The sequence below is a fragment of the Macaca fascicularis genome, chromosome 11 (genome assembly GCF_037993035.2).
Source record: "Macaca fascicularis isolate 582-1 chromosome 11, T2T-MFA8v1.1".
NCBI lineage: Eukaryota > Metazoa > Chordata > Mammalia > Primates > Cercopithecidae > Macaca > Macaca fascicularis.
In genome coordinates this window covers 13,294,171-13,302,033 of record NC_088385.1, presented here as the reverse complement: position 1 = coordinate 13,302,033, position 7,863 = coordinate 13,294,171, and positions in this window count along the sequence as shown.

Below are 7,863 nucleotides of genomic sequence, written 5' to 3'. Positions count from 1 at the left end.
TTCCGATTTCAGCATCAGGGCAGACACAGCCCTGAACACTATCACTGAGGTAAGTCCCAGTGCGCCCCGCCAGGTGGGCGCCCGCTGACGCTAACCCGATGGCCCCGGCCATTATTATCTACCAGTGCGCTAGAAACAGCCTTTTACAAATACCCTGAATGAGAACTTCTCGTTCTTTTCTACCCCCTGGAAAAGTAGGTTTTTAGACTGAACATTTTTGATCTCACTCCCAAAAAAGTTTTATCGCCTCTTCTTTGTGGCCACCGGCCCGGACTTAGCGTGGCCAAGACCCCGGATGTGCCCGTGAGTACCTGCAGCGCTGAGGATGGCTGGGCCGCAGTCTCCTGTGATTGCACCAGCATTAAAATCCGCTTTTTTTTTTTTAAATGTTGAGCCTAAATTTTCTTTGAGCCTCCAATTCCCATTATGAGGAACCCCTACCTTGATGCTGAGGGTAGAAATTGAACTGAATGTTTTATAATTGTAGTCATTGTCCTGAACGCACCACTGCATTTGTTATCTCTTTGGTCTTGGCTGTTGACCTCATTTTCCCCTTTGTAAACTGGGGATGTTAAATTACATCTAAGGCAATATTGGGACTAGTTTAGTTTTTTTGCCAAGAGACAATACTGAAACATACTCTTCTGTTTGTTTTTTTCTTTGTGAGACAAGGTCTTACTCTGTCACCCAGGCTTGAGTGCAGTGGTGTGATCTCGGCTCACTGCAGCCTCGACCTCCTGGACTCAGGTGATCCTCCCACCTCAGCCTCCCGAGTACCTGGGACCACAGGCACGTACCGCTATTCTGGGCTAAAAGAAATATATGCCTATCCTCATGTTTGTGTGTCACACTTGGTGATTCACGTGGGAATCTGAAGATCCGTACCTAACGCAGGAAGCATTTCATTTTTTTAAAACTTGATGTCTAAAATTTTCCAGAAATTCTCAAGTTTTGATTTTTCTTGTGCGACTTAGTTCTCACGAATATTTTTCAAAGTTTTTTTTTTTGTAAACCCTTGGCATGCAACTTATTTTGAGCACTGGTAATTAAAATAACAAGATTTTAACATACAGCTCAAATGGTTACAAATGCTTAGCACTCATTTCTTGCTTTTCTGAGTGTCTTTAACTTTCTTCACTTTCTTTGTGAAGGAAACCTGCCCAGGTTTTCCCGTGTTCACTGGCTTTGGGGGCAACTTTCACCTTATTTTTGGCAGTCACTAATCTCTGACCTAGACATTGCTTCTGTAATCCTGGTGACGGGCGTCACGGCTTTGCTGCTGTGGGTCCAGCCCGGCTCTGGGCTGACCTTCACGCTGGGAACGTGAACATGAGTGTCTGTTTCACAGAGGGGGGATTCCAGCATGGCTTTCACTGCTCTTTCACCAGCTTTAGCTGGATTTTTGAGTCTGTGAAAGTTGGGTATGCAATGGGAGGGATTGAAGCTTCTTTTTTCCCTAATCGTTACCTAATTGGCGCTTGCCCAGAGGGAATGGGTGGAGAATTTGAGAGCAGTCACTGCAGTTAGCTGAGCATCTGAAGATGTGGGACAAAGCTGGTGTTGATCTCCCTGTGACACTTTATTTTCAAGTTTCCACACAAAGCATAGATGCTTGTGGTATGTGATGTACACTTTCATTCGGGAAGAAAATCTCTCTTTAATTCCAGCGTCCTCTGCTATAAATAACTTTTTTTTTTTTTAGATTGTAAATATGTAACAAATGTGTAGGGTCAAAATTTGAAAACCAAAACACGTGAGGCAAACACCCCACAAATGGTCAGTTCCACCCGCTTTGAGGGACTGTGTGATTTTATTATGCGATTGTTTTAAATTCAGTTTTTCATTCATTCGAGTTTCTGAAAGCTAGGTTAAATAATTTTGTTTTCTTTCTTTTTTTTTTTTTTTTTTGGAGACAGGGCCTCACTCTGTTTCCCAGGCTGGAGTGCAGTGGTGAAATCATGATTCACTGCAGCCTCGACCTCCCAGGCTTAGGTGATCCTCCCACCTCAGCCTCCTGAGTAGCTGGGACTATACGTGCATGCCACCGTGCGTGGCTAATTTTTTGTATTTCTACAGAGACGAGGTCTCCCTGTGTTGCCTGGGCTGGTCTCGAACTTCTGGGCTCAAGCAATCCCCCTGTCTTGGCCTCTCAAAGCACGGGGGTTACAGGGATGAGCCACTGTGTCGGACCTTAAGTTAACTGATTACAATAGAGAAAGAACTGGAGCGTGTAGTTAGTTGAGCCTCCCGTTGGCCAGGCACAGCCACCTTAGTGTGTTTGTGTGTGTCCTCATTGCCCTTCTGATCCTGAGCTCCGAGGAATGAGGCTGTCTTGGGAGTGCTGTGGTTCTAGTCTCGTGATGGGTGAGTGACGCCGGCTGAGCTGATCGAGGTCACCCTGGCGAATGCTGCAGCTGCTCGGGAGTCGGGGCAGGGACGAGAAAGCCGCCGAGGATCCCTCTGTGGACCCCTGAAGGGAGAGGGACCGAGATGTGGACATGGCAGCTGTTTTCTCCAGAGCCCTGTTTACTGACGGCCAAACAGGCTGAATCCTGAGGTGGTTTGAATTTGGGTCTGAACTGGGCTCGTCTGGCCGTAGAACAGGAGCTGGTGGCGAACTCAAAAAATGAGGGCATGAGGCAACTTGACGTGGGTGACTCCAGGTCACTCCAGCCACTGTCCTGAAGCCGTCAGAGGCTGAGGACGTGTGGGAGTGAGCGTCTCTTCCCTGTCTGGCCACACACCCTCTGTGACCCGTGACTCCTGGCCTGGCCCTGGGCAGAATTTATGTTTGGGGTCTGTGGATGGCTCCAGTTGTTCAGTCAATTTGGTGATTCTCATGGGGTGATTGTGCCCCAGGGGATGTTTGCACCGTCCAGGGAGGTTTCTGGTTAGAACTGGGAGAAGGGATGCTTCCAGCACCTGGGACTGGAGACAAGGGACGCTGCGGAAAGTTCCTCCAAGCACAGGGCGAGCTCCATAGTAGGCGTCTGGCTCAGGACGTGGCCATGTTGCGCTTCAGAAGTCCTGGGCGGATCTGATGTGGTGAAGTCGTCATCTGCTTTGGACACGTGCGTCCTCATCCTCATCCTCACTGATGATTTGCTTCTTGCCAGCATTGATGCTTAGCTGACGCCACAGCCCCTCAGAATCTATGCGGTGCTGGCGAGTGGGTCTTCCCGGCAGAACAGAATGAATGAAATACCTCAGAGCAGGTGTTACACATTCTCAGGATGTGGCTGCAGGGAGTTGCGGTTGGACTCCTTTCATTCCTTAGCGCTGGCTGGTGCATTACTCTGTCCTGTAAGCTTGATCAGGTCACATCAGAAACACAGTAGGTGGGTGCCACGCTGCTGTCAGGTGTCGTGAAGGTGGCGGTGACCACAGCCTTGTAATTCCTTGTCATAGTGGCTCCACCAGAGACCCAGGGGCCCGGCTGTGTTTGGTCTTGAGAGTTTTATGCTTTTCTGGGCAGGGTCTCCCCTGTCTTGAAGCTTCCTTGCCCTTTTTTGGAGACTGAAGGAAGGGAAGAGGGGAGAGAGGATTTGCAGCAATGTGGCCATTCCCACAGATTTCAATGTGGAGTTAAGGAGCTGAGACCCCCCCACCTGCCCTCTTGTGTGCCTCAGGCCCCTCCTGGCCCCGGATCACCCACAGCCTCTGGCTTCCAGCAAGGGCTTCTTGGAGAAGCAGCCAGTTCCCCGCAGCCAGTCTTGATCCAGCCAGTCTTGGTCAGTCCTGAGCTAGGGTATTCCACAGTAAAGGAGTGACGTCACCTGTCTGAAAAGCATAAGGAGCCCCGCATGTGGTGGTCCTGAGGGGGCCACATCCTGGGCACCAGGCCAGTGAGTATCCCCAGATGAGTGTTTCTGGCTGGGAAGCAGGCTGGCATTCGGATTGAAGTCCTGCAAAGACTGCCATGGCCAGAGCCTGTACAGAGCAGCCCAAGAGCTGGGCATATGCTGGGCCTGGGTGGACGTGGAGGCTGTGCCATGGGGGCACGGAGGCCCCTGCTCACAGCTCACCTCGTGGTCACCCAGCACTGACCCACCCACCTTACCCTCCTACCCACCACGCTGTGAACTCACCTGCCACGGATCTCTACTCACTGTCCAAAGCCCTCTGCCCACACACGGGCTCCTGGCCTTGGGATGCTTTGGGTTGCACCAGGGCTGCAGAGCCTGGGTCGCTCACTGTCCAACTCTCCTGGGGAGATGTGGGCCCCGCCCTGTGTCCCAACAGTAGCATTTCTGCAGCAGATGTGGGGATATTCACAGGAAGAGGGACACATCCAAGTCCATAAATAGTTGGTTTTGCCACCAAGTGGATGACAAAACACCTTGCTGTGTGGGGCCGCTTGGAGGTGGGAACAGTGGGCGTGTGGACCTGTCCGGCTGTTACCTTGGTTAACACCCTGAGGTGGAGTCTGAAAAACCCCGGTGCACACAAGCTTGAGAACTGCTCCCATTTCTGACACCAGAGCCCATTTCCCAGTGGAACCCCAGAGCAGCAACTCAGGTTCTTGCTCGCGTGTGTGGCTTTGTGTGCAGCTTCCCGCAGGAGAGCAGAGATGCGGCCCGGGGCTGAGTGTGGCTCCCCGGTTATCCAGCTGCCTGCCTCCTTCCCTGCCTGCGCGTGGAGGCCGCCTCTGCACGATGATGGCGGTCACTTGGTGTGGTCCTTACAGCTGTGGGCCCCATCCCACTCATCCTTGCCTGCCTGCAGAAAGCTACAGGACTGGCTTTGGCTTTAAACGTCCTGACCGCCCTGGCCTCCCTTACCCACAATGAGATGCCGAGAGCTGAGCTGTCCCGCTCGTGACTAACTCGCCACTGCCTGCAACCTGCTCTGCTGCTTGCCTCACACCCACCCTGCTGTGCTGCCTGCAGGCTTCCCCTTTCATGAGGACCTGGGCTGTGCCCAGGCAGCCCCCTGTGTCACTGAGGCCTGTCCTGCTCCCACATGACCTCCAGAGCTCCCCTGGGCCCCTTGACCCGCATGAACGGGCTTCCCCTGGTGACTCAGGCCCCTCCTGTCGCTTCCTGGACCTCAGCGCAGGCCCTGGGACTGGCAGGTGAGCACCCAGCACCCCCGCTAACCGCTTGGCCCTGCTGCTTCATGCTTACAAGAGCACGTGCGACATGGCCAAGGCATGAGTCCACCACCAGGAGCTTTGCATCCCCCGTGTGTGGTGCCAGCCACGATTAGCAACAATGTCCCGGGGACAGAAATAAGCCTGGGCACGGACACTGGCCTGAATGCTGTTGTCCAGGTAAGAGAACCCCGTTTCCTCCCATTGCTTTCTTTCCTTTATTTTAGCAACTTGTTTCTTCTGTGCTAAGAATGAGCCAGATTTATTATTACTCTTTCCCCCCAACCCTTTGCTAGCTTGGCTTTATGTCGGTCATACTGGCCAGAACAGGGTAAATTTTTAGCTTCTCTGCCTTAGGGAGAGCCTGTCTTTATTGATTGAAAGTGAGATGATATATCCAGTCCTTGGGGTCCTGTTTCTATGCCACCTAGACTAGGGGAGCGTTAGCACCATTTCTGTGGAGCCGGCCTCTCCTGCCTGCGTTGACGAGCGAGGCTGCAGGGCCAGCTGCGGGAGCCTGCAGGAAGGGGTTTGAGTGCCTGGTACCTACGAGCTCTGGGACAGAGCCGTGCCCACTGGGGGCCGCTGCCTGGAACCATAGCCTTCCTGGTGAGATGAGAGTTTCTTTAGAGAGCTGAAATCATGCCCTCCTCGGCAGGCAGCTTCACCAACATGTGCTGTGGGGGGAGTGGATTCTGCCGGTCATGGGCGTGGTGCTGACACCCGCATGGTGGCCCCTCCAGTCCCTGATAAGCTGATCCACCTCTATGGTCAGGTAGTTCCACAGGCCTTTGCTGCAGAGAGGGTCCTCACTCAGCTGCGGACGGGATGGCGGCCACCTTGGCACGTTGGGGTCACGTCAGTGGCTTGGCCGCCTGGCGCCTCCTGGAGAGCAGCCGCTGGCCTTTACCTTAGATGTTCACATCCAAAAGGGCTCCAGAGTTTGCGGTGAAAACTCCCAGCCCTGTTGAAGACTCCTTAGTTCAGCGTGACACAGAACCTCGGAAAACAGTAGTTCTGCTCCGGGTTCTTCCTTCAGAACTGAGTTCCAGTGCAGGGAAGGGAGCAGAGGGGCCATGAGGTCAGCTGAAGCCTCCTGTGCCTCCCACTTGAGCTGAGGGCCATCTCTCTCCTGGGCTTTTCCCTGTTGCGTTCCCTAGTGCTATGCTGGCCTTGCCGAGGCTGGCACCGGCTCGTTTCCTGGACTTCCTTGGGCCCCACGCTTGACTCCTGTCCGTTGAATGCCATTAGGGTCCGGTCATCACTGGCTTCACTCTCCTTCAGCACCTTGTAGATGTCCACACGTGCTTCCACCCTTGCACCCCGCACGTGGTGCAGCATTACCCCGGCCAGCCAATTTTTTGCTCAGACACTGTTTATCAGGCCGTCATAGGAGATTCCATAGAAAGGCCACAGGTCGAAGAGGCTGTTACTCCCAATATCGCAGGGGCCGTGGCTCTACACCCCTCCTGTGATATTGTTAATATCCTAGGGAAGAGAGGATTATACTACACCCAATATCGCAGGGGGTGTACCCCCACCCAGTGATACTGTTCTTAATGTAATCCACCCCCCACCACCAGGGATATCGTTCTTAATATCCAGGGGAAGACAGGATAACATTATGCCCAATATTGCAGGGCAGTGTACACACCCTCTGTGATGATGTTCCTAGTATCCAAAGGTAGAGACGATGATATTACTGGCCATATCGCAGGGGGTGTACACCCTTCTGGGATGTTGTTTTTGACATTCAGTGGGGGAGAGGATGACATTAATCCCAATATCGCAGAAGGTGTACAGACCCCTGTGATGTAGTTCCTACTGTACAGGAGAAAGAATATTGCTCTCAGTATCGCAGGGGGTGTAACCACACTGGCCCCCGAATATTGTTCCTAATATGCAGCGGAGTGGAGGCTGATAGTACTCCCAATATCCCAGAAGGTGCACACACACCTGTGATAGAGTTCCTAATATCCAGCGGGAAAGAGGCTGATTTTACTTTCGATATCGCAGTGGGTGTACACCGCCCCCAACCCTGGGGCATCGTTCCTAATATCCAGGCGGGAAGAAGATGACACAGCTGACAATATCGAAGGGGGTGGACAATTCTTCTGTGATATGGTTCCTCTTATCCAGGGGGTGAGTGGACGATATTACTCCCAATAAAGTAGGAACCTTACAGCCACCCTGGGATTTTGTCCTTAATATCCACAGGGGGGAGGTGATATTACTACCAATATTACAAGGGGTGTACACCCCTCCTGTGGTACTGTTTCTTATATCCAGGAAAGGAGAAGATGGCGTTACTACCAATATTGAAGAGATGTACAACCCCCATGGGATATTGTTCTAAAGATACAGGTTGAAAGAGGTTGAGATTCCATCCAATATAACAAGGGGTGTACACCCCGCCTGTGGTATGCATCGTAAAACCTAGAAGAGAGAATGACATTGCTTCCAAAAACACGGTGTGTACACCCACCCTGTGATATTGTTCCTGTCATCTAAAGGAAGAGATGATGATGCTACTCCCACTACCAGAGAAGGTACACACCCCCCTGTGATACTGTTCCTCGTAACTTGTGGGCGAGAGCATGATATTACTTCCAATATGACAGTGGCCTGACAGCCAGTCTGTGACATTGGTTCTGCACACCAACTCCGTGCCCCTCGTTTCCCATGCGTTCTCTCCTCACTGTTGGAACCTCGGGGGAGGCTTTGTCTTTGGTTACAGATGAAGAGATGAAGGGTCTGAGAGGTTAAGTAAG